This window comes from Neomonachus schauinslandi, chromosome 2 (genome assembly GCF_002201575.2).
Source record: "Neomonachus schauinslandi chromosome 2, ASM220157v2, whole genome shotgun sequence".
Classification (NCBI taxonomy): Eukaryota; Metazoa; Chordata; class Mammalia; order Carnivora; family Phocidae; genus Neomonachus; species Neomonachus schauinslandi.
The window spans coordinates 75,998,921-76,024,016 of NC_058404.1; the positions used below are offsets into that span (position 1 = coordinate 75,998,921).

General features: G+C 41.1%; 1 non-coding gene and 1 pseudogene across 1 annotated transcript; both read left to right on the forward strand.

Annotated features, from left to right (window-relative positions):
- Positions 1 to 7,747: 7,747 nt before the first annotated feature.
- Positions 7,748 to 7,820, forward strand: TRNAE-CUC. Its single transcript has one exon. It is a non-coding gene; the product is annotated as a tRNA-Glu (tRNA).
- A 2,691-nt stretch (positions 7,821 to 10,511) lies between these two features.
- Positions 10,512 to 10,716, forward strand: LOC110588385 (annotated as a pseudogene).
- Positions 10,717 to 25,096: the final 14,380 nt, after the last annotated feature.

The following is a 25,096-nucleotide window of genomic DNA, read 5'->3' on the forward strand; positions in this document are numbered from 1 at the left end:
ACTCCAGGATCATGACCCAAGCCGAAGGCAGTCACTTAACCAACTGAGCCACCCAGGCGCCTGGAAATATCTGATTTCTATTGGTCATAAAGTCACAGACTTTTTTTAAGGTTTTATTTATTTATTTATTTGTTTGAGAGTGAGAGAGCAGTGGTGAGGGAGAGAGAGTCTCAAGGAGACTCTGCCACTGAGCAAGGAGCCTGACGTGGGGATCAATCTCATGACCTTGAGATTACGACCTGAGCCAAAATCAAGAGTCCAGTGCTTAACCAACTGCTCCACTCAGGCACCCCACAGACATTGTTAATAGTACTGTGGTTTAGTGCTTACATTCATAACTAGAAGAATTCCCAAATTTCAATTAGGGATCAGTAAAGATAAGGAGTTGTTTTGTTTTGTTTTGTTTAGTTACTCAGGTTCCCCTGGTATCTTCCATCTATAACTGATGTATACGTTTTAACTCACTTCTGTTTGTTTTCCTCTTGTTTAAAAAAAAAAAAGATGTATTTTTTTTCTTATTCAAGTTCAATTTACAATAGACCCAATTTATAAACCCCTATTTTTTAGGCTGTTTAGCTTCTAAAAAAGTACCTTGCCTTTAGTCAGATCTTGTCTAATCCAGCATATGGTTTGGGGATGCATAAATGTGATCAAGCCACTTCCCTCCTTAAAACTCTTTATGGATTCTCCTTGCCTTTAGGATTAAATCTAAATTCTTCAGTGTGACTCACAAATCCCTCCAGGATGGGTCTCTGTCCACTTACTTACTCTTGATCTCTTTCCTAGCCAAACATAATTTGTCAAACACAATTTTCTCTTGCCTTCCCACGTACTATTTTTCTCTGATAGGAATCTTCTCCCTTGACTCTGCCCCTTCTCTGCTTGCTAAACTCCTTAGTCTTAGTCATCACCTCCTGCAGAAATCTGATTTATCCTCTATGTGTTTCCTGGCCTCACAGGGTTTACATCACTCTGGGGAAGGCAGATAATTAAACAGGTAATTATAACACAATGTGAGAACTGCTTTGTTTTCCGCTTTTACCTCCAGGGCTTACAAAGTGCCTGGACCAGTACCTGATAAGTGCCTAAGTGTTACACAACTCCAGAGGGTGCTGTTCACACTGTAACCACCGACCCCCCCCCTCCCCGGAGTTGTAGAATTATCAGCCTGGGCCTGATAATATTTTATTATTATTATTTTTTTTAAGATTTTATTTATTTATTTGAGAGAGAGAGAATGAAAGAGAGAGAGCACGAGACGGCGGGGGGAGGGTCAGAGGGAGAAGCAGACTCCCTGCTGAGCAGGGAGCCCGATGCAGCACTCAATCCTGGGATTCCAGGATCATGACCTGAGCCAAAGGCAGTTGCTTAACCAACTGAGCCACCCAGGCGCCCCCTGATAATATTTTATTGATGAATAAACAAATGAACAAATGAGTGGCCTTACCTGGGTGAGGAAGAATGCTGTAGAGATTGAAATTTGGGCAGGAATCATTCTTGAATTATGTGTACTCCATTTTTAAAATTAGCCATCTTAATTTTTTTCTCATTTTTTTAATAGTCTAAAAGAGATAAACATTTCAAGGTCTTAAAAGAGCCACTTGTTCTTATTATAAACATATTACAAGTTCATTTGTAGGAAATTTGAAAATGTGGCAAAATATACTAAAACAAAATTAGGGGTGCCTGGTGGCTCAGTTGGTTAAGTATCCAACTCTTGATTTCAGCTCAGGTCATGATCTCAGTGTCCTGGGATTGAGCCCTGCATCAGGCTCCAAGTTCAGTGGGGAGTCTGCTTGAGATTCTCTCTCTCCCTCTCCTTCTGCCCCTACCCACCTCCTCTCTCTCTCTAAAATAAATAAATAAATCTTCAAAAATAAAATTGAAGTTATCCACAAACAATCCCATGACCAGATGGAACTATCTAGGGGTGTTTTATATCAGTGGGATTTGGGGGCACCTGGTGGCTCAGTTGGTTAAGTGTCCAACTCTTGATTTTGGCTCAGGTGATGATCTCAGGGTCATGAGATTGAGCCCCATGTTGGGCTCCAGGCTTAAGATTCTCTCTCTCCCTCTGCCCCTCCCACTGATGCTCTCTCTCTCTCTGTCAAATAAATAAAAAATTAAATCTTTTAAAAAAATCTTTAAAAAATGGTATTTAAAATTGATGATAAACCATATTAAATATATATTTAAACACTGATTTCTTGATTCCAAAAAGGGTAAATTGTGTAAAAGATACAGAATATGTAGTTATCATTGAGATGTGTGTGTGTGTGTGTGCATGTGTGTGTGTGTGGGAGGGTTGTTAATTATTTCATTTAGCAAATATTTTCTAAACATAAAACATGAGTAAGACACTGGGCTTGACACTGCAGAATAGAAAGATAAATTGGACACCACTTCCATGACTCAGCCACTTATAGATTATTGGGGAGATCAGACATGTTTAGAACCTTAATACAAGCCACTAAGGATATGTGACTCAAGAAAGCTGTGGTTCACCAGAGTGAACTTTTTATTTTTTATTTTATTTTATTTATTTTTTAAAAAATTTTTATTTATTTATTTGACAGAGAGAAACACAGCCAGAGAGGGAACACAAGCAGGGGAAGTGGGAGAGGGAGAAGCAGGCTTCCCGCCGAGCAAGGAGCCCCATGCGGGACTCAATCCAAGGACCCTGGGATCATGACCTGACCTGAAGGCAGACGCTTAACAACTGAGCCACGCAGGTGCCCCCAGAGTGAACTTTTTAAAGGTAAATTAGGTCATGTCGTGTTCCTGCTTAAAATCTTTAATGGAGTCTCAAATTTATTTTTATTTTAATTAAATAATTTATTGGGATACAATTCACATACCATAAATTCACTTTTTATCTTTTATCTTTTGAAGTTTTAATTTAAATTCTGGTTAGTTAACATACAGTGCAATATTGGTTTCAGGAGTAGAATTCAGTGATTCATCACTTACATACAACACCCAGTGCTCATCACAAGTGCCCTCCTTGATATCCATCACCATCTCCCCCACCCACCTCCCTCCATCAACTCTCAGTGTCTTCTCTGTCTTTAAGAGTCTCTTATGGTTTGTTTCTCTCTCTCTTTTTCCTGTTTCCCCCCTCCCATATATTCATCTGTTTTGTTTCTTAAATTCCACATATGAGTGAAATCATATGGTTTTCCGCTTTTTCTGGTCGACTTATTTCGTTTAGCATAATACACTCTAGCTCCATCCATGTCATTGCAAATGGCAAGATTTCATTCTTTTTGATGGCTGAGTAATATTCCATTGTATATATGTACCACATCTTCTTTATCCATTTATTGGTCGATAGACATTTGGGTTCTTTGCATAGTTTGGCTATTGTTGATAATGCTGCTATAAACTTAGGGGTGCATGTACCCCTTCAAATATGTATTTTTTTATCCATTGGGTAAATACCTAGTGGTACAATTGCTGGATCATAGGGTAGTTCTATTTTTTTTTTAAGATTTATTTATTTATTTATTTGAGAGAGAGAAAGGGCAGGGGGATGGGGAGGGACAGAGAGAGAGGGAGAGCGGAGGCAGACTCCCTGATGAGCGAGGGGCCCCACCTGGGCCTCCATTTCTGACCAGGAGATCATGATCTGAGCCAAAACCAAGAGTTGGATGCTCAACTGACTGAGCCACCCAGGCACCCCAGGGTAGTTCTATTTTTAACTTTTTGAGGAACCTCCATACTGTTTTCACAGTGGCTGCACCAGTTTGCATTCCCACCAACACAGCAAGAGGGTTCCTCTTTCTCCTCATCCTTGCCAACACCTGCTGTTTCTTGTGTTGTTAATTTTAGCTGTTCTCTAGGGTCTGAAGTGGTATCTCATTATGTTGTTTTTTTTTTTAAAGATTTTATTTATTTATTTGACAGAGAGAGACACAGCAAGAGACGGAACACAAGCAGGGGGAGTGGGAGAGGGAGAAGCAGGCTTCCTGCGGAGCAGGGAGCCCGATGCGGGGCTCAATCCCAGGACCTGGGATCATGACCTGAGCCGAAGGCAGACGCTTAATGACTGAGCCACCCAGGTGCCCCTCTCATCGTGGTTTTGATTTGTATTTCCTGATGATGAGTGATGTTGAGCATCTTTTCATGTGTCTGTTAGCCAGCTGGATGTCTTCTTTGGAAAAATGTCTATTCATGTCTTCTGCCCATTTCTTAACTGGATTATTTGTTTTTTTGGGTGTTGAGTTTGATAAGTTCTTTATAGATTTTGGATACTAACCCTTTATCAGATATGTCATTTGTAAATATTTTCTCCCATTCCATAGGCTGCCTGTTAGTTTTGTTGATTGTTTCCTTCTCTGTGCAGAAGCTTTTTATCTTGATGAAGTCCTAATAGTTCATTTTTGCTTTTGTTTGCCTCGCCTCCGGTAATGTGTCTAGTAAGAAGTTGCTCCAGCTGACATCAAAGAGGTTACTGCCTGTGTTCTCCTCTAAGATTTTGATGATTTCCTGTCTCACATTTAGGTCTTTCATCCATTTTGAATTTATTTTTTTAGGCACCCCTTGAATTTATGTTTTTAAGATTTTATTTATTTGTCAGAGAGAGAGAGCACAAGCAGGGGGAGCAGCAGGCAGAGGGAGAGGGAGAAGCAGGCTCCCGCTGAGCAAGGAACCCAATGGGACTCGATCCCAGGACCCTGGGATCATGACCTGAGCCAAAGGCAGACGCTTAACAGCCTGAGCCACCCAGGCATCCCCATTTTGAGTCTATCTTTGTGTATGGTGTAAGAAAGTGGTCCAGTTTCATTCTTCTGCATGTTGCTGTCTAGTTTTCCCAGCACCATTTTTTGAAGAGACTTTTTTCCATTGGATATTCTTTCCTGCTTTGTCAATTAGTTGACCATATGGTTGTAAATTCACTTTTTATTTTATTTATTTACTTGTTTCTTAAGTAGTCTCCATGCCCAGTGTGGAACCCAACATGGGGCTTGAACTCACAACCCTGAGATCAAGAGTCAGATGCTTGACTCAGCCACCCAGGTGCCCCATAAATACACTTTTTAAAAAGTACTATTTACAAAGTTATGCTGACATCTCTCATTGGATTTTTTTATTAAGTTTTTATTATTTTTTTTAAGTTGTTATAAATTCCAGTTAGTTAACATACAGTGTAATATTCAGGTATACAATAGAGTGATTCAACACTTTCATACAACACCCGGTGCTCATCACAGCAAGTGCCCTCCTTAATCGCCATCACCTATTTCACCCATTCCCCCTACCCACCTCCCTTCTGGTAACCATCAGTGTGTTCTCTATCTCACTGGATTTTAAAATCTGAACTCTTAACAATGGCCTATAGCTTTGTATAACCTGGCTCCTATCTGCCTATCTCCAATTATTTCATGACACATTTGCCTTTGCAATTGTTATTTCCTTACACTGGAATACTTTTTCTACTTGCATTTAACATGGCTGGCTCATCTTGAGGGTCTCAGCTGAAATGAGACGTCTGCAGAGAAATTTTTCCTGAACACAGTATCCAAAATAGCCCTCCCATCTACCCAGCTACTTTATGTCATATCACCATACTTACTTTCTTCACTGGATTTACAATCTCTCAATGGTTTTATATTACATATTTTTAGTGGTATATTGCCTGGCTTTCCTACTAGGATATGAATTTCACAGTAATCACTTGGTTAAAACAAGGTCTATCAGATTGCTTCATTGTAAAAATACCTTTCCCCCTTGACAGTTAATTTGATATTTCGAGAATATGTGAATATTTAATTCTTCAATAATCTTTCACCCTTTGGTTTTAGCATCCTTTGATGCTTACAGTGGTAGCTGCAAAATAGTGATCTTTCTAAGGATAATCATCTTTCTGACCTCTTCACGGCTGTATCCTCAGTGCTCAGCACAGTGCTCAGAATAAAGTAGGCACTGAATAAATATTGGTGAATATGTTGTATCTGATAAATCAATCCCAAATCTTGTCAAAATGGAAGCAACATGGTAGATTATTTTGGCGTTAAGGCTAGAACTTCAAAGAGCTTCTGAGTGAACTGTCTTTCTGTCCATTCACTGGATCAGGGGTCAGCAAACTATGGCCCATGGGCCAAGTCTGGTCTGCCACCTGTTTTTGTATGGTCCACAAGCTAAATATGGGTTTTTATATTTCTAGATCATTGAAAAAAATCAAAAGAAAAATAATGTATCATGGCAGGTGAAAATTACATGAAATTCACATTTCAGGGTCCATAAATGAAGTTTTATTGGAACACAGCCCACCTCATTAGTTTAGATAGTGTCAATGGCTGTTTTCCTGCTACAAGGGCAGAAGTGAGTAGATGTGACAGAGACCATGTTGTCCACAAAGTCTGAAATATTTACTGGCTGTTCACAAAAAATGTTTGCTGACCTCTGCATTCGATCTCAAATTCCTTGAGGGCACAGTGTTTTGCACATAGAAAGCATTCAATACATGTTTTTTGGCTAGCTGAAACTCTAAAGTCTCTTGATTTAATTTTTCTGACAAAATTCTTCGGATCTACATGACTACTATCTATTTGAATAGGTAGTATCTTTTTTTTTTTTAAGATTTTATTTATTTATTTGACACAAAGATACAGTGAGAGAGGGAACACAAGCAGGGGGAGTGGGAGAGGGAGAAGCAGGCTTCCCTCTAAGCAGGGAGCCTGATGCGGGGCTCGATCCCAGGATCCTGGGATCATGACCCACGCCAAAGGCAGATGCCCAACTACTGAGCCACCCAGGCGCCCCTGAATAGGTAGTATCTTAATATAAAAAGTGTTGTATTTATTACAGTTTATTTATCCCTTACAGATTAATAAGGAAATCATATATTTACCTAACAGTAATCCTAGGCTGAATGTGTTAAGTGACTTAAGAAAGTTACAACTTATATTTTACTGGCTCAGGGCAAAACAGAACACCTTAAGCAGGAGCAATTGGGAAAAGACCTCAGGGTTTCAGAGTTGACACTGGACTCTCAGATCGTATTGGAAGACCAAGAACAAAATCATGGAGATGGGAAATCACTGTGTGTGAAGAGGAAACTGTGATACGGCTGGAGTGTAGAACTGTGGAGGATGCCTATGTGTCATGGCTGGACTGGAGCTCAACCCTGAAGGAATTCATTTCCCAGAAATAGGGTCTATACTCTCTTACAGCCATTTGTCACCACTCACTCACTCTCAAGCCTACAGTAATCTGGATTTTCCTATCTCTTAACTGAGACAGTTCTATTCAAGGTCACCACTAACCACTAGAAAAAACAATGGACTTTGATCATCCTCCTCCTTCCCTACCTATCTGTGGCATTCAACAATTTAACCTTCTTTCTTTACTGAAGCCTCTTCCTCTGTAACTCATTCTGATAATATCTGTATCTCTTCCTCTGGTCTCTTTTCCATTGACAGATAACAAAAATGGGTTCCAATCAGGACACACCTGTCAATGGGAAACAGTGAGGTCCTATAACAGATTCTACATTCAACTTCTTTCATTTCAACACAAACTTTTATGGAAAACATGCTATATGCAAGACACCATGCCAGATGTTGTAAGAGTGGAAAGACCCCTGGAATGTCCAATCTTGTGGGGGAAAGAGATTGATAAGCAAGGAATTAAAACTCAAAGCAGAAAAAGATAAGGGTTGATAAGCAGAAGCAGCATTCTGTGGCTGTAAAAAGGAGGGGCAATTAAAAATGATCTTGAAGATGAGAATTATAATATCTGGGGTACCTGGCTGGCTCAGTTGGCAGAGTGTGTGACTCTCGATCTCAGGGTTGTGGGTTCGAGCCCCACGTTGGGTGTTGAAATTACTTAAAAATAAAATCTTAAAAAAAAAAAAAAGAATTAGGGGCACCTGGGTGACTCAGTGGGCTAAGCTCCCAACTCTTGGTTTTCGGCGCAGGTTGTGATCTCACGGTCATGAGATCAAACCCTGTGTCCAGCTCTGCACTCAGCATGGAGTCTGCTAGAGATTCTCTCCCTCTCCCTCCCCCCCTGTTCCCCCACCTCCGCCCCAAGCATGCACACACTTTCTCTCTCTCTCTGTCTCTCTCTCTCTAAAATAAATAAATAAATAAAATATTTAAAAAAATAAAAGAATTATTCATATCTTTCTAAGTATGAGGACATTTATTGCCAAAGCTCCATTGGTTAAGAAAAAAATTAAGTTATCAAGTTTGTGTGATTCTTAAAGAAAAATTGTTTTTCCCTCCTGCATTATTGGTTCATTATATTACAAATATTAAAACTTCCTTTTTAAGGGGATTACTCTATCTAGTGGTAATCCTTTTCTCACTTGATCCTTAGAACAATCTTATTTGGAGGGTATTATTAGACCTATTTTTCAGATGAAGAAGGTGAGACTCAGAGGAGTTAAATAAGAATGTAGGAGACTGGCCTGAAATAGAATTAAGCTCTTTTCCTCATTATTTGAAATGAATTTTTTAGGGAACTACATGCAGAATGTTTATTTAATTATACTCATTTGGGGTCTTACAAAGTCGAGAAGTTAAATGCCAGCACTTAAACTGAATGGATTCACAGGCCTCCAGATTTAACGCAGGACACTAATTTTCTTCATTGTCAGAATAACCCAGCAATCAGTTAGGTGCTTGGGGACATAACTCTTTCAATTCAAATGGGTCCAATTCAGTCTGTAGTGTTGGTGAGAACAATGCAGCCCTCTAAAGCTGGGTCTACAAGGCAGTTAAAAACCGAAGTGTATTAGTAGTTGTTTGCCGCCCTCAATTCAATTCCAGCACTGGGAAATCCAAAGGCTGATGTTATTTTGTATGTTCCATTTCTTTCTAAAACTGGGATAATCAGTCATCTTCAGGCAGTAAAACCAGTTTGATGGGTACCCTCCCTACTTCCCCCATCAGAAACTGGCTTCTGACCTTAGTGCTCATTGGCTGATGGTCAGAGCTGGAGCAACAGGTGCTGCAGTGAAAAAAACAAACAAACCAACACAAAACCCACCACCACCACCAAAAAAAACCTTTGCAAACTTCACAGAAGAGATTTTGTAAATAGAAATGAAGGCTGTGTAAACATAGTACCTGTACTTCCTCTAGTTTCCATGACACACTAGGAACCTAGCAGAAAAAGATCACAGTAGACAACCCACAAGCCACAAAATAGAGATGGTTTGGGAGGTGGGAGTAGAGTGGAAATGTTGTCTGGCTGCTCCAGCTTTTATCCAAAAAAATTATCTGGCCAACACTTTTGATTCAAATAGCTCACATGTTAGGAACCCTGAAGAATTTTCTGTAATAAAAAAGTGACCAAGACATGAGTGACGACTCCATTCACTACAAAGGAAGTAAAAATAATTCCTTGTTGACACATAAGCAAAAGGATCTGGTCAGGTTGGAAACCCTGGTGCAGTTTGTAGTCTATGAGCAGTGTGGGGGGGGGGAGTGCTAGATGAGAGTCTGGGATGGTGGAGGTGTTGTATTAGGCAGGATGGAATTCAATACCTCTATACTTGTTCCCAGATACCACATGAGCTTTCCTTAGCCTTCTCTCCTTTCACTACCTACAAAAAGTGAAAGGGTACCTGGGGGCTCAGTCGGGTTGGGCATCCAACTCTTGATTTCAGCTCATGTCACAATCTCTTGGGGGTTGTGGAATTGAGCCCTGCCTCAGGCTCGCACTCAGCGTGGAGTCTGCTTGTCCCTCTCCCTCTGCCCCCCTCCCAGCTCGTGCTCTCTCTCTCAAATAAATAAATACGTAAATAAATAAGTATATAGATAAATAAAATCTTTTAAAAAAAAGTGGCAGACTGTTTTTCAGACAGGAAGTAACATACACAGAGCACAAACATTCAGGAGGTATAATGGGGGTATATACAAGAGTAAGTCACTTTTCATATCTGTCCCCCAGCTACCTGGTTCTCTCCTAGAGGATCAAGTAGTACTTTCTTATAATCTTTCCATAGATCTTTTATGAATATATATAAGCTTATTGTACATGTGTACACACAGGCTTTTTTTTTTTTCTTTTTTTTAAAACCAAATAGATGGGGGCGCCTGGGTAGCTCAGTCGGTTAAGTGTCTGCCTTCAGCTCGGGTCATGATCCCAGGGTCCTGGGATTGAGTCCCGCAAAGGGCTTCCTGCTCAGCAGGGAGCCTGCTTCTCCCTCTGCCCATTCCCCTGCTTGTGTCCTCTCTCTGTCTCAGATAAATAAATAATAATAAAAAAAAAGTGGCAGAGAAGAAGTAGGCAACAGTGGGAGCTGAGCAGGCAGAGCAGGAGTTTGTACCAGTTTGTTGTGTTCAGTCCTAGATACATTTTGGTATTTTATGTGATCTGGAAAATTGATTCCAAGATTCTGATTCCGAAAAAAATCAGTCGTTTTGCTTCATGGCTTCCTAATGGTCTGAATGAGCAAAGAAGAGTCCATTGTCCAGAGTTACCTCTTCCGGCTTTTTTCTCCTCCCTTTTTGCTGCTTGTTGTGCAGGTCGCACACTCCCCTGCGTCCCTCGTAGCCATGCCTCACAAAATTGAACCAATCACAACTTTCTGCACAGCCAGGGGGAAAGGATGCCAAATCCGTCATGATCAAGAAAAAGATAATAAAGATTAAAGTTCGATGCAGCAGCTACCTTTATAGCTTGGTCATCGCAGACAAAGAGAAGACAGGAAAACTGAAGCAGTCCCTGCCCCCAGGGTTGGCAGTGAAGGAGCTGATATGAACCTGGCCCACTGATTTGAACTGTATTAATATTTTATTTTTTATTTTTATTTTTTTTAAAGATTTTATTTATTTATTTGAGACAGAGAGAATGAGAGAGAGAGAGCACATGAGAGGGGGGAGGGTCAGAGGGAGAAGCAGGCACCCTGCCGAGCAGGGAACCTGATGCGGGACTCGATCCAGGGACTCCAGGATCATGACCTGAGCCGAAGGCAGTCGCTTAACCAACTGAGCCACCCAGGCGCCCTGTATTAATATTTTAAAATAAAAAAAAAAGAGTTACCTCTTTTGGTCCAAGAAATTAATGGAATTTGTGACTGAATCAAAGATTATATGTATATCCTAAATGCTAACCAGACTAGCTGGTAAGCAGAATCGGTCAATAGCTAAATTGGTCAGGAAAGCTTTTATAATTTTTTTTCAAAAAACTTAAAAGATAGTAACTTAACATATGCTACAATTATTGTAATAATTTACATTTATTAAGCATTAGTTGCTTTGGGGGTAATATGCTAAGTACTTTACCTGTAATCCTTAAAATGGGTACTATTATTATAATAATTTTATAGACGAGGAAACTGAAACTTATCAAATTTGTTCAGTGATTTCTCAAGAACACATAGCCAGTAAGCCATGGAAATAGAATTTAAGCCAGATGTGTTAGGTGTCAAAGTCTATACTGTTAACCAATAGCAGTTTTATGATGTTTAAAGTAGCAAAACAGTGGAAACATGAATTTAAACAATAGAAGATTGGTTAAATTATGGTCTGGTCAATAATGTAATAATACAGTTATTAAAGTGATGCTTAAAAGACTATTTGGTGACATGAAAAATATTAATAATATATTTCTAAGTTAAAAAAAAACCAGATTACAAGCACCGTATTTAACATGAGCTCAATTTTGTAATTACACATTTATTTAGTTGGAATACTTGCCTACACCAAATGTGAGAGATGGTATCTCTGGGTGTTGCGATTATGGTTTTTTTTTTTTTCATTTTTGAACTTTTCTACATTTTCCGAGCTTTCTACAATTAACGTACACTACTTTTTAAATCTGTAAGACCCTTCAATGTTATTTCACATAGAAGAGAGAAATTAGTAACAGGAATACCATCATCAATTTTATGACAGATAACGGAAATTTTGTGGGGAAAGAAGGGTGGGGAGAACTGAACATACTGAATGTCGTGGTGACATGAGTGTATGTTCTTTCCTAGGTGCGGCCGCAAGCGCAGATATATCTCACAAGTTTCCATTAGCTGATACCATATTAACCAGGGTCATGAGTAAGCACAATCATATCCTAATCATTTTCCTCCTCCTTGAATTGCTTTCCTCCCTTGGCTTCAGTGACTGCCTGCTCCTATTTTCCATCTACCTCATTGGCTTCCGTTTTGCAATCTCCTTTGCTAGTTCCTTCTCCTCTCCTCTCCTCCCCTCATTTCAAAGAGTCCTAGGCCTGGCCTTAGGTCTCCTCTTCACCACCCATTTCAGAGGGAAAAAACAAACAAACAAACAAACAAACAAAACATTCATATATATATTTATTTATATAGTTACACTCTCCTTTGGGAGCCCAGCCATAAATAAGTGAGTGAAGTAAATACTTGATGTCACTGCCAACTCTTTCCCTAGGTCAACACCACTTATTTCCACCTCAGTTAATAGCATATCCATCAGTCGCTCAAGTCAAAAATCTAAACAGCATTTTTCATTGCTCCCTTTTCCTCATCTTTACCCCCTCACATACAGTATATCAGCAAATCCTGTTGGTTCGATTTTCGAAATATACCTTGATTCCTTTTCTTTCCCTTATCAGGCTCCATTTTGCTTAGACTATTTGTTATTCTAAATTATCTCTTTGCTTTTATTTTTGCTTGGCCACTCTTCACACATAGCCAGTCATACTAATCTCTGAATTTGAAATTGAAAATTCAGAAGATGTGGCTCTGCTCTTTCATTTTTATTTTTTCCTGAAAAGTTAAGATTTACCTAGCTTGTCTGAATTATCATAATTCAGAATTAATTTAATAGTACAAAAAATGCATTCACTTTGGTTTCCTAGCAGTCAAATATTTGGGAACCTAAAAAGAAAAATTGCTCATTTGTTCTGTTCAGTTTGTACACCACCACCTTGGTTAACAATGGTTCTGGGAGAATTGAAAAAAAGGAAAATTATATTCTATTCTTAATTCTCATCCATCTGTAAAGAACAAAACAGAAGTGCTGAAGTAAATATGTATGGTAGTCTGGGGTGGCTTACCAAACTCGTTTCCACTTAAGTTAGTCTTGCCTCATTTTTCCAGGCCTTCAATTCACTGAATAGCTGCTGCTTTTTTTTTTTTTTTTTTTTGCCTTCTAAGTTTCTACAGCTATGACTCATGGAACCAGAACTAGATCAGCACTGCTATGTGCTACTTTCTATATTAGATTTTTCTCAACTGGTTAAAATTGACATAAGCAAAACACATTTTGTTCTTCTAAAGCTTAAACACAAAGTTAAACTGTCTAACAAACTTCCATTAAGAGAAGTTGGGTTTAGCAGAGGAATAAAGACTTTTAATTTTATTATACAACATAATTTTCTCCAGCTATTTCTTTCTTTTTTTTTTGAAGAGATATTCGAACCCCTATGTTTATTGCAGCATTATTCACAATAACCAAGATATGGAAGTAACTCAAGTGTCCATCAACAGATGAATGGATAAAGAAGATATGATACACACAATAGAATATTACTCAGACATAAAAGAGAATGAAATCCTGCCATTTACAACAGCATGGATGAACCCAGAGGGTATAATGCCAAGTGAAATAAGTTAGAGTAAGACAAATAAGCATATGAGTTCACTTACATGTGGAATTTAAGAAACAAAACAGGGGCGCCTGGGTGGCTCAGTTGTTGGCCGTCTGCCTTCAGCTCGGGTCATGATCCTAGGATCCTGGGATTGAGCCCCATGTCGGGCTCCCTGCTCGGTGGAGAGCCTGCTTCTCCCTCTCCCTCTGCCGGCCTCTCTGCCTGCTTGTGCTCTCTTTCTCTCTTTCTGTCAAATAAATGAATAAAAATCTTAAAAAAAGAAAAAGAAACAAAACAAATGAACAAACAAAGATAAGAAGAGACAAACAAAAACCCAGACTCTTAAATACAGAGAACAAACTGGTGGTTGCCAGAGGGGAAGTGGGTGGGGGGATGGGTGAAATAGATAAAGGGGATTAAGAGTACTCATGTTTTTTCAGATACAAGAACAATTTATTTTTTTCATCAGTCTTATATAATACCTAGTGCTCATTACATCATGTCCCCTCCTTAATGTCCAGCACCCAGCCATCCCATCCCCCCACTCCCTCCCCTCCAGCAACCCTGTTTGTTTCCTATGATTAAGAGTCTCTTATGGTTTGCCTTCCTCTCTGATTTCGTCTTGTTTTATTTTTTCCTCTCTTCCCCTGTTTTTTTCCTTAAATTCCACAAACTAGTAGGATCATATGATAATTGCCTTTCTCTGATTGACTTATTTTGCTTAGCATAACACCCTCTAGTTCCAACCACGCCACTGCAAATGGCAAGATTTCATTCCTTTTGATGGCTGAGTAGTATTTCATTATGTATATATACCACATTTTCCCCATCCATTCATCCGCCAATGGATATCTGGGCTCTTTACATAGTTTGGCCATTGTGGACATTGCTGCCATAAAGATTGGGGGTACAGGTGCCCCTTCAGATCACTACATTTGTATCTTTGGGGTAAATACCCCATAATGCAATTGCTTCCTCAGCCATTTCTTCCACAGTTGCTGATTATAGAACTTCCAATAATCTCATTTAGATCCTAGAAATTTAGGGTACATTTTCCTAAATGGTAATTTTTAATTTACTAGCCACATTTTGCTTTAGAAATAGATTATTTTGGGGATGCCTAGCTGGTTCAGTTGGTGGAGCATGTGACTCTTGATCTCGGAGTTGTGAGTTCGAGCCCCACATTGGGTGTAGAGATTGCTTAAAAATAAAATCTTTTTTTAAAAAAGAAACTATTTTGAAGTTGGCACTATTTCTGTGTTGCTTTTAACATGAAATCTAGCAAACGTTACTTTCTTTTCTTTACACAGAACTCCAATTCTTCTCCTTTCTGCTTATAAGACCATTGCTTTTAAAATAGAAATAACCTAAATGAGTGATACTAAAATATTTATACAAGTTATTTTAATTAACATCAAACTTGTTATATATTTCATCAAAGGAGTATTATGAAGTAAAAAATAAATTGGTTCAGTGGTTATAAACTTTGGCCCCATATTGGAATTGCCCAGGAAGCTGCAAAAAATGCTGATGTCTGGGTCCTAAACAAGATTATAATTTAATTGGCCTGGGCATTGGGATTTATAAAAGGTTTGAGGTGATTCTAAAACATGGCCAAGGTTGGGCACCTGGGTGGCTCAGTTGGTTGAGTGGCCAACCCTTGGTTTCACTCAGGTCATGATGTCAGGGTCATGGGATCCAGTGGGGCGTCTGCTGGATATTCTCTCCCTCTTCTTCTCCTTCTGCCCCTCCTCCCCTCAAATAAATAAATAAAATCTTTTATTTTATTATTTTTTAAGATTTTATTTATTTGAGAGAGAGAGAGTGAGCAAGAGAGAGCACACATGAGCAAGGGCAGAGGGAGAGGGAGAAACAGACTCCCCTGCTGAGCGGGGAGCCCGGCTCCAAGCTTGATTCCAGGACCCTGAGATCATGACCTGAGCTGAAGGCAGATGTTTAACCGACTAAGCCACCCAGGTGCCCCTAAATAAATAAATCTTTTAAAAAATAAATAAAACATGGCCAAGGTTAAGAACCACAACATTAGGCAATTACAACTCCTAGAAGTCTATATATCCCCATCCCCACTCCCCTTTTTAAAAGATTTATTTATTTGAGAGAGAGAGCACATGCTTACATAGTGGGAGAGGTAGAGGGAGGGGGACAAACCCCAGCAAACTCTGCACTGAGTGCGGAGCCTGATGCAGGGCTCAAACTCATGCCCCTGACATCATGACCTGAGCTGAAACCAAGAGTCAGTTGCTTAACCAACTGAGCCACCCAGGTGCCCCCGACCTTTATTTTATTTTATTTTTTTAAAGATTTTTATGATTTTTAAAGTAATCTCTATACCCAACGTGGGGTTCGAACTCATGACCCTGAGATCAAGAGTTGCATGCTTTTCCAACTGAGCCAGCCAGGCACCCCTTCCACCCCCCTTTTTTACGTGGTTTAAAACAACACAGATTTATTATCTTATAATTCAGATGTTGGAAGTCCAAAATGGGTTTCACTGGGATAAAATCAAGGTATTGTCAGTGCTGCATTCCTTCTGGAGACTGCAGGGGGGAATCTGTTTTCTTACCTTTTCCAGCCTCTAGAGGCTGCCTGAATTCCTTGGCCTGTGGCCCCTTCCTCCTCTAACATCAAAGACATCAGTGTAGCGTCTTCAAACCTCTCACTGACTCTAACCTTTCTGTCTCCCCCTTTCACTTATAAGGACCCTTGTGATTACAATGGGCCCACCTATATAATCCAAGATTATAGATCCTCAAGATCCTTAACTTAATCATCTGCAAAGTCCTTTTTTCATGTGAGGTAATATATTCACAGGTCCCAGGGGTTAGGACTCCGAAACCTTTAAGAGGCCATTTTACTGCCTACCACAAGCCCCATAATCTGTAGCTGTAACTTTCTCCAGGAAGCTTTTCTTTTTTAAAATTGAGATATAATTCACATATAACATCATGTAAATTTTATTTTATTTTTATTTTATTTTATTTTTTTAAGATTTTTATTTATTTATTTGACAGAGAGAGACACAGCGAGAGAGGGAACACAAGCGGGGGAGTGGGAGAGGGAAAAGCAGGCTTCCTGCTGAGCGGGGAGCCCAATGCAGGGCTCGATCCCGGGACCCTGGGATCATGACCTGAGCCAAAGGCAGATGCCCAACGACTGAGCCACCCAGGCACCCCTAACATGTCAATTTTAGATGTCCAACTTGTTGATACATTTATATATTGCAATACGATTATCATCCTAGTGTTAGCTAACACCTCTATCACATCATATAATTACCATTTCTTTTTCTGTGCTGAGAACAATTAAGATCTACTCTCTTATAATTTTGAAGTTTGTAATACAGTATTATTGACTATAACCACTATGTGGTGCATTAGATCTCTATGATTTATTTATCTACTAGATGCAAGTTTGTACCCTTAAACAACATCTCCCCCACCTCTAGCCCCTGGTAACCACTATCTCATTCTCTGTTTTTATGAGTGTAGTTCTTTTAGATTCCACATATAGGTGATATCATAAACTATTTTTCTTTGTCTGACTTATCTCACTTAGCATAATCCCCGCCAGGTCTATCCCTGTTGTTGCAAATGGCAGGATTCTGATGGCTGAGTAATATTCCATTATATATGTATATCACATCTTCTTTATCCATTCATCCACTGATAGGAACTTAGGCTGCTTCATATCTTGGCCATTATGAATAATGCTGCAGTAAAAATGAAAGTGCAGATATCTCTTTGATATCCTGTTTTCATTTCCTTTGGATATATATCTATAAGTGGAATTGCAGGATTATATGGTAGTTCTATTTTTATTTATTATTATTATGTTTAAAGATTTTATTTATTTATTTGACAGAGAGAGAGCGAGAGCAGGAACACAAGCAGGGGGAGTGGGAGAGGGAGAAGCAGGCTTCCTGCTGAGCAGGGAGCCTGATGCGGGGCTTGATCCCAGGATCCCAGGATCATGACCTGAGCCAAAGGCAGATGCCCAATGACTAAGCCACCCAGGTGCCCCAATATCTTTTGGTCTTAATCAGTACCACATCATCAGTGGTATATGACTTAAAAAGGTAGAGTCCCTTGACTTAATGTATCATGAAAATCTTCTGTGGTTATTAACTATCTCCAATGCCATTTTTAATGGCTGCAGAGAATTCCATCGCATGGAAGAACCATAATTTATCTAACTGTTCTTTTTGTGTTAGATATGTAGATTCTAAGTTTTTGAAATCATAAATACTACTAAAATAAACATGATTTCAACTCTGCCTCTGATCTACCGGATTATGTTCAGGTTAGGATACATTCCTCAGTGGAAAAGCAGTATATTGCTAAACTGCCTTTCAGTGACATCATACATTTGCAGTAAATGAGAGTGCACATTTCTCCTTTGCCAACACTGGGTAGTATAAATATTTGTAATGAGAGTGGTAAAAATTATCTCAATTTTTATTTTTTAAAATTTTTAAGAATGATTTTTATTTATTTATTTGACAGAGAGAGAGAGAGCACAAGCAGGGGGAGGAACAGAGGGAGAGGGAGAAGCAGGCTCCCTGCCGAGCAAGGAGCCCGATGCAGGGCTCGATCCCAGGACCCCGGGAAGGCAGACATTTAACCGACTGAGCCACCCAGGTGCCCCCATTTTTTTAATTATTAGTGGACTTGAACCCTTTCCCCCTGCATCTTTAATAGATGCTTGCTTACCCATGTGGCCGCACATTTCTCAGCAAAGAAAATAATTTGGAGTGTCTGTAAGGAAATGGATGCTTTCTTTAATAAAATTAAATCTAGCTCTGCTCAGTTAGCAATAAAGAGAAAACCTCCCTGGAAAATTTCTTGTGGACTTTATAACCCCAAATGTGATCCCACATAATTCCCCTTTCCCTTGAGGATCTCTGCTACCATCCTCTTTAAGATATGGGCCCAATTATGGGGACTCCAAATTACAACATAGATGTGACAAGGCTGGAATATTTTTAAAAGTTTATACTCTGGACAGAAAAAAAGTAATATGGTCAGGAGAGTAACCCAAAACTACGTAATGTATTTTTACCTGATGTTGTTGTTCTATTGCTATGTAACAAACACCCCTGAAACTCAGTGGCTTAATTCGGCAGGTACTTATTATCTCCCATAATTTCTGTGTGGGTTAACGGGATCCAACTGTGCTATTGTATACCATGTGGTGTTGGCAGTGTTGCAGTCATCTGAGGATTCACCCTGGCTGGAATAGCTAAGATGGCTCACTCTCATGGTAGGCTATTGGTCCTGGGGGTTGGCTAAAACTCGGCTGGGACTGTTGACTGAAGGGCCTTGATTGTTCTTCTTTTTTTTTTTTAGATTTTATTTATTTATTTGACAGAGAGAGACACAGTGAGAGAGGGAACACAAGCAGGGGGAGTGGGAGAAGGAGAAGCAGGCTTCCTGCGAAGCAGGGAGCCCAACGCGGGGCTGGATCCCAGGACCCTGGGATTATGACCTGAGCCGAAGGCAGACGCCCAACGACTGAGCCACCCAGGTGCCCCTTGATTGTTCTTTATATAGCTTCTCCATGTGGCTTGGATTCCAAGAAGGAATGCTCCAAGCCTGCCTCCATATGACAGCAGTCATCTTTCTCCTCTCAGTTGGGAGTACTAGCAAGAAATTAAAAGTTCAAACCCAGAGAATGGGGGCTAGAAAAAAGTAATTTCTTCTCCTATCTGCTTAAAGTCATTCTCCTGGTGTCTCATTTCCTATGTGAACCCCCCCACTTCCCTCTTGATGACTGAAATGGTAACCTACCACTTTCAGGAGACACATTGACCTCTCAGAGACCTCACCTGGACAAAAATTCAGAATTTAGCTAACAATACCAATAGTTATTCTAGGGATATACACTTACATAGATTGCAAAGATGGGATGGGGTGGTGGTACATTTTTTTTTTTTTTAAGATTTTATTTATTTATTTGACAGAGAGATAGAGAGAGAGAACAAGTACACAGAGAGGCAGGCAGAGGGAGAGGGAGAAGCAGGCTCCCTGCTCATGCGGGGCTCGATCCCAGGACCCTGGGATCATGACCCGAGCCGAAGGCAGCCGCTTAACTGACTGAGCCACCCAGGCGCCCTGGTACATTTCTTTGTAGTATCATGACAACTATTAACTTACTATCATAAGGGACCACTGTAAATGAGATACCTATTTACACACTACTTAAGAAAAAGATAGAGATGGGAAAATAGAAAAGACAAATCAACCAACCTAGTCTATGTCCATGCCAACTACACTAACTACTACATTAATATTTTATGTCTTAAAAAGTATGTCTTGGCTAGCATACTTGCTGAAAGTAGAGTTGCCCTTTACAAAGCCTCTACCTCTTTTGTGACATACACAAGGGAAAAAAGAATTTAAAAATTCCCAAAATGTGGGGCACCTGGGTGGCTCAGTCGTTAAGCGTCTGCCTTCGGCTCAGGTCATGATCACAGGGTCCTGGGATTGAGCCCCGCATCAGGCTCCCTGCTCAGTGGGAAGCCTGCTTCTCCCTCTCCCACTCCCCCGGCTTGTGTTCCTTCTCTTGCTGTGTCTCTGTCAAATAAATAAATAAAATCTTTATCTCATGAATACATAAATAAAATCTTTAAAAAAAAATTCCCAAAATGTAGTAAGTTAATGTGGATCATTTTGAACTTCTAGATATTAAACAATCATATAAACTTTTAATCTTAAACTTTTGAGTTTCCAACCATTAAAGAAGGTGATGTTTTTTCCCTTTAAATTGTTCCCATAATCTAATGCCCAATAAAAATATCATTAATAAAACTACTAGCATAAAAATTTTATTTAACATTAGTAAGATTTAATGAATGTTTCACTTTCTCACAAGGAGGGTGCTGCAAGCCAGGACCATGTATTTCCAGTCTATGATACCATAAGTGATGAGAAATAACAATTTGAAGAAAACTTCAAATCCAGAGATACACATCCAGGCTCATAGCAAATCATGTGGGTGGTAGCTTTCCTCTAAATTATCATTTCAACTATATGCTAGCAAAATGCCAATAAGTTACATTTGGGTGGGTTAGGTATTCTTCCTGGTAGAAAGAAAATTCCATCCCATCTTTTCTATCAAAATTTTCTTTCTATATAGGTAAGGGTTTATAGATCAATAATCTTGATTTCACCATGAAATTACATTCTCTTTGCCTGAGTTCCTCTGAGTTATGCACAGGCTTCCTGTTCTGAATCTACTGTTTTTTCTTCTTCTTTTTTTTCCTGCTATGGTTTTTAACATATGCTGAAGGCAAGTAAAATTATGAAAAATTTTAGTCCTTAATTCTGTCAAGATGGTGATGTCCAAGAAATACAAAGTAGATGGTGATAAAAAAAACTTGAGCCTGGCTTTACAGGAAGTAATCTTTTTTCCCCCCTTTCTTCCTTTTTGTGTAGCATTTGAGCATATAATGTAGGGATACAAGTATTGCAGTTCTGTAAATTCACCTGCTGATAGTTTATATGAAATCTTTTGACTAGAAAACATCCATTATAGTACCAAAAAGATAAACAAATTCTAACAAATGGTAAACGGCTTTCCATATTAAGACAGCCATTTATACAAAGATCCTACCCCCTTTAACTGGTAGTAGTTGTATAGATTTAAGCAAGGGCTTTCAGGTGAGAAAACTTAAAGCAAGCATTTTTAGAGTTTTAACTCAATCCAAATAATATGTTTTGAGTACCTACAATGTTCAGGATTGTGCCATGAAGGAGCTTAGTAGTTGATGGACAGATAGTTCACCCTGAAGCACTCTGATTTTATTCTTTTGACGTAAACAGCTATTGTATTCTAACTGTGGCTAGAAGTGAAGTTTCCTCTTCTACCTTCCATATGCTTCCTTCTGAACCCCCATTTTTTGCCATGTATTTTACTGTAACCAGGAGCAAAGTCAAGCAGGAGGTTGGATAATTCTGAAAAACTGTAAAAAATAGTTGACAATTTTTTTGGGAAATATTTGGGTAATTTTCTTATATCCCCTTTTGTTTCACCAGTAGAATAGTGTTAACAGTGAGCTGGCAAATCCATGACAGACACAAACCTTAGCCCCAGTCATTTAGTTTGAATAACTGTGACCACACTGTGTTTAGGACATGTTCATTGTCATCTCCTTCTTAATGGCAGATGTTTATTTATTTAGCAAATACTTTACTAGCAATTGTATGCCAGATATATTAACATACTCGAGGGGCGCCTGGGTGGCTCAGATGGTTAAGAGTCTGCCATCGGCTCGGGTCATTATCTCAGGTTTCCGGGATTGAGTCTCACATCAGGTTCCTTGCTTAGCGAGGAGCCTGCTTCTCCCTCTGCCTGCCACTCCCCCTGCTTGTACTCTCCCTCTCTCTCTGGCAAATAAATAAATAAAATCTTAAAAAAAAAAATACTCAAGGTAAGACTATTTGCCCAAATCTGGGGAGACAAAATGCTTTAATAGAAGGCTTTCATTAATGCCTCTCTACCTCAAATGTGCCTCCTTGTCTCCTTCCCTACAGATGTGTTAAAGGTCAAATGAAAGTTGTCTTTCTACTTCAGGGACACCTGACTCCCTCTTATTCCAGACTTATTTTTTTTTTTAAGGATTTTTTTTTTAATCTATTAGAGAGAGAGAGAGAGACACACAGCGAGACAGGGAACACAAGCAGGGGGAGTGGCAGGCAGAGGGAGAAGCAGGTTTCCCACAGAGCAGGGAGCCTGATATGGGACTCGATCCCAGGACCCCGAGATCATGACCTGAGCCGAAGGCAGACGCTTAATGACTGAGCCACCCAGGTGCCCCAGACTTATTCATTTACCAATCTGAAATATATATGTATTATTTATTTTATTATTTTTTAAAGATTTTATTTATCTGTTAGAGAACACAAGCAGGGGGAGGGCAGGCAGGGGGAGGGGCAGGCTCCCCACCTAGCAAGGAGACTGATGGGGGGGGCTCGATATCAGGACCCTGGGATCAGGACTGAGGGGAAGGCAGACGCTTAACCGACTGAGCCACCCAAGTGTCCTGCAATCTGAAATTTAAATCTGAGGTGTTTAGTTTTTCAGGGATTTAAGGAAAGGCAAGCCATTCATGTGGCTTGCCTCTTACCCTGGCAATACATGAATCACCAATTCAGATCATGAGAAAAATGTCTGCTCCATCTTTGGAGTATCCGCTTATTGCAAAACAAGTCTTTAACAAACATTTGCAAACATAGGCGATTTGGTGAAGTCAAATTCATTTTAGTGTTTTTAAAAGGTGTACCACTTTTCTGAAGATACCCCGATGCTTCTTGTCGTATCTCATGTTACCTCCCTCCCTCCAAATTTCCATGTGATAGTTGGAATTCAGTTTCCTTTTCAAGCCCATCCCAACCCTTTCTCTAGGCAATTATTACATCTCTCAAACCAATATATTTTTTTCTTCTGGCTCCTCCCTGGTACTTCCTAACTTTTACCTGACTTCACTTTTTCTTCACTTTCATTTTAGGGAACTACTAGTATATTAAACATCATTTTTTAAGGCCTTATGAGTTCAAAGAGTACATAAGGGTGAAAAACCACTTTCTTTAACGATACTTGTTTTTCACTAATGCATCAGGAAGAATACTTTGTTAATAGTGAGGGTGGAGGGGAAGGACACATTACGATGACCTGTGCTGGTTTCAATCCTAATGTAACTTATCTTTTAAACTAATCTGAGAATGAGGCGAACCTAACTTTCACACTGGAAAATTACGAGAGTAAAAAAACCCCTGAGATCTACAGGCAAAATTAACCCCGCCTCCACGCTGTTTGGAGCAGCTGTCTCAGGAATCCTCCCTTCCTTAGAATGTGGGAGAGGTTTGGTGGGGCGGCAGCTGCAAAGCAAGGAATCTTTCCCATTCCTCATGGACACGTCCCCCCTCCCATCTTCTTCCAAGCGGTGGCAGCTGCTGGGGCATCCCAGTGGAAATCTCTAAGTCTTCACGGAGCGCCGCGGGCGGGCAGCAGCTGAACGCAGTCAGGGGTGGGGACTCTCTGCTCCCTTTAGACAAGGAAAGCAGCCTCGCTGGCTCCAGCGCTGCCACTTCTCTGGCTCATAGCAGTCCCTCAGGTGTCCTTCTTCAAGTCCAAGAAGACACCTTGGAAACGTGGGGCGGGTTCTCCGCGCGCTAGGAGACCCTACGGTAACTTAACAACAGAAGAAGCTTCAGAATCACCTCAGCACTTGTCAAAGCACCTTCCCAGGTCGTGGGTGGGAGGTGTACGCGTGTGTGCGGGGAGAGTCGGCTCCTGGTACGAAACGTCTCTTCTGGCCGGTCCGGGACACACCTGGTGTTATTTGGGCAAAGCGCCCGCTAGGGTGCCCACCTTCACATGTAGTCCTGCCTGCAAGCCCGCGCCTGGCACCTCCGCCCTTTCGCGGCCCCCTAGGCCTCCCGCGCTTCCCCACCCCGCCACACGCTTGCCTCCGCCTTCGCGGGCGCCCGCCCCACCGTCCCGCGCGCTCGCGCACGCGCACGCCGCGCCCGGCAGCCCTCGGCGCTGTCATGGCGGCGAGGAGTAGCTTCAGTGGGCACAGGGGCATTCGCGCGAGCCGTGGCGGGGCGAGCTGTGGCAGTAGCAACCTCACCACGGCCGGCAGCGTCAGCCGCGGTGTCCATAGCGCTAGCAGCGGCGGTTTTTGCAAAGGCTGAGCGCAGGGGTCGGGCGGGCCAGGAAGCCATGGAGTTCTGTGCAGCCGCGGACTCCCGGGGAGCAGACTAGGGAAACTTGGAGGCTGCGACCAGGTGCACTGACCTCTCTCTCCTCCCTCTCCTCGCCGTCGCCGCCGGGCCTCCCCTCCCTCCTTGCCACAACACACACCTCCCCTCCTCTCGCCGTCGAACCTCAGGTGCCTGAGTGCTCCACTCCTCCCCCTGGGCCGAGCGTTGAGAGTAATCACCGCCCCCTTCCCCCGCCTTTTCCTGCCCTGGATCTCCGCCGCCGCCTCCGTCTCGCGGCTCCCTGGCCGGGGGTGAGGACGAGTCCGGAGTATCTGGGTGAGGAGGAACTTTCTACTTCTGTGGTAGCTTGGGGGCTCCCTCCTTTCCTCGGACCCTTCATTTCCCAGCGACAGGTCCTCTTTCCGTGCACCTGTGAGGAGAGGTAGCCCTGCGCCTGGAACCTGCGAGAGTGTGGGGGAGGAGTGAACCTGTTCAGGGGCCTCTTGAACCCGCCTTCACTCAGAACCTACCTCTTTGAGCCAGGGAGGTTAGCGGGTGGCTGGTAGTAAGGTCCCTTTAGCAACTTATTTGACGGACAGTAACTATTTCCTTCTCCCCCCACAAAACCCTAAAACAAAACCTAGCGTATTTAACATTTATCTAATCTTCCAATAGGGTTTGGCGTTGTTGTCAGCCTCGGGGAGAGAGATTGGACAAATATTCTCCAAGAGGAGGAGGGCGACGCCAAGGACTTTCCCCATCAACTGCTTTTGGGGTTTCTCCGCAACTTGGAAGAGTGACCCTTTTCCTGTTGTGTTGCGTGTGTGTGCTTATTCCTAGTGCAGCAATTGCTG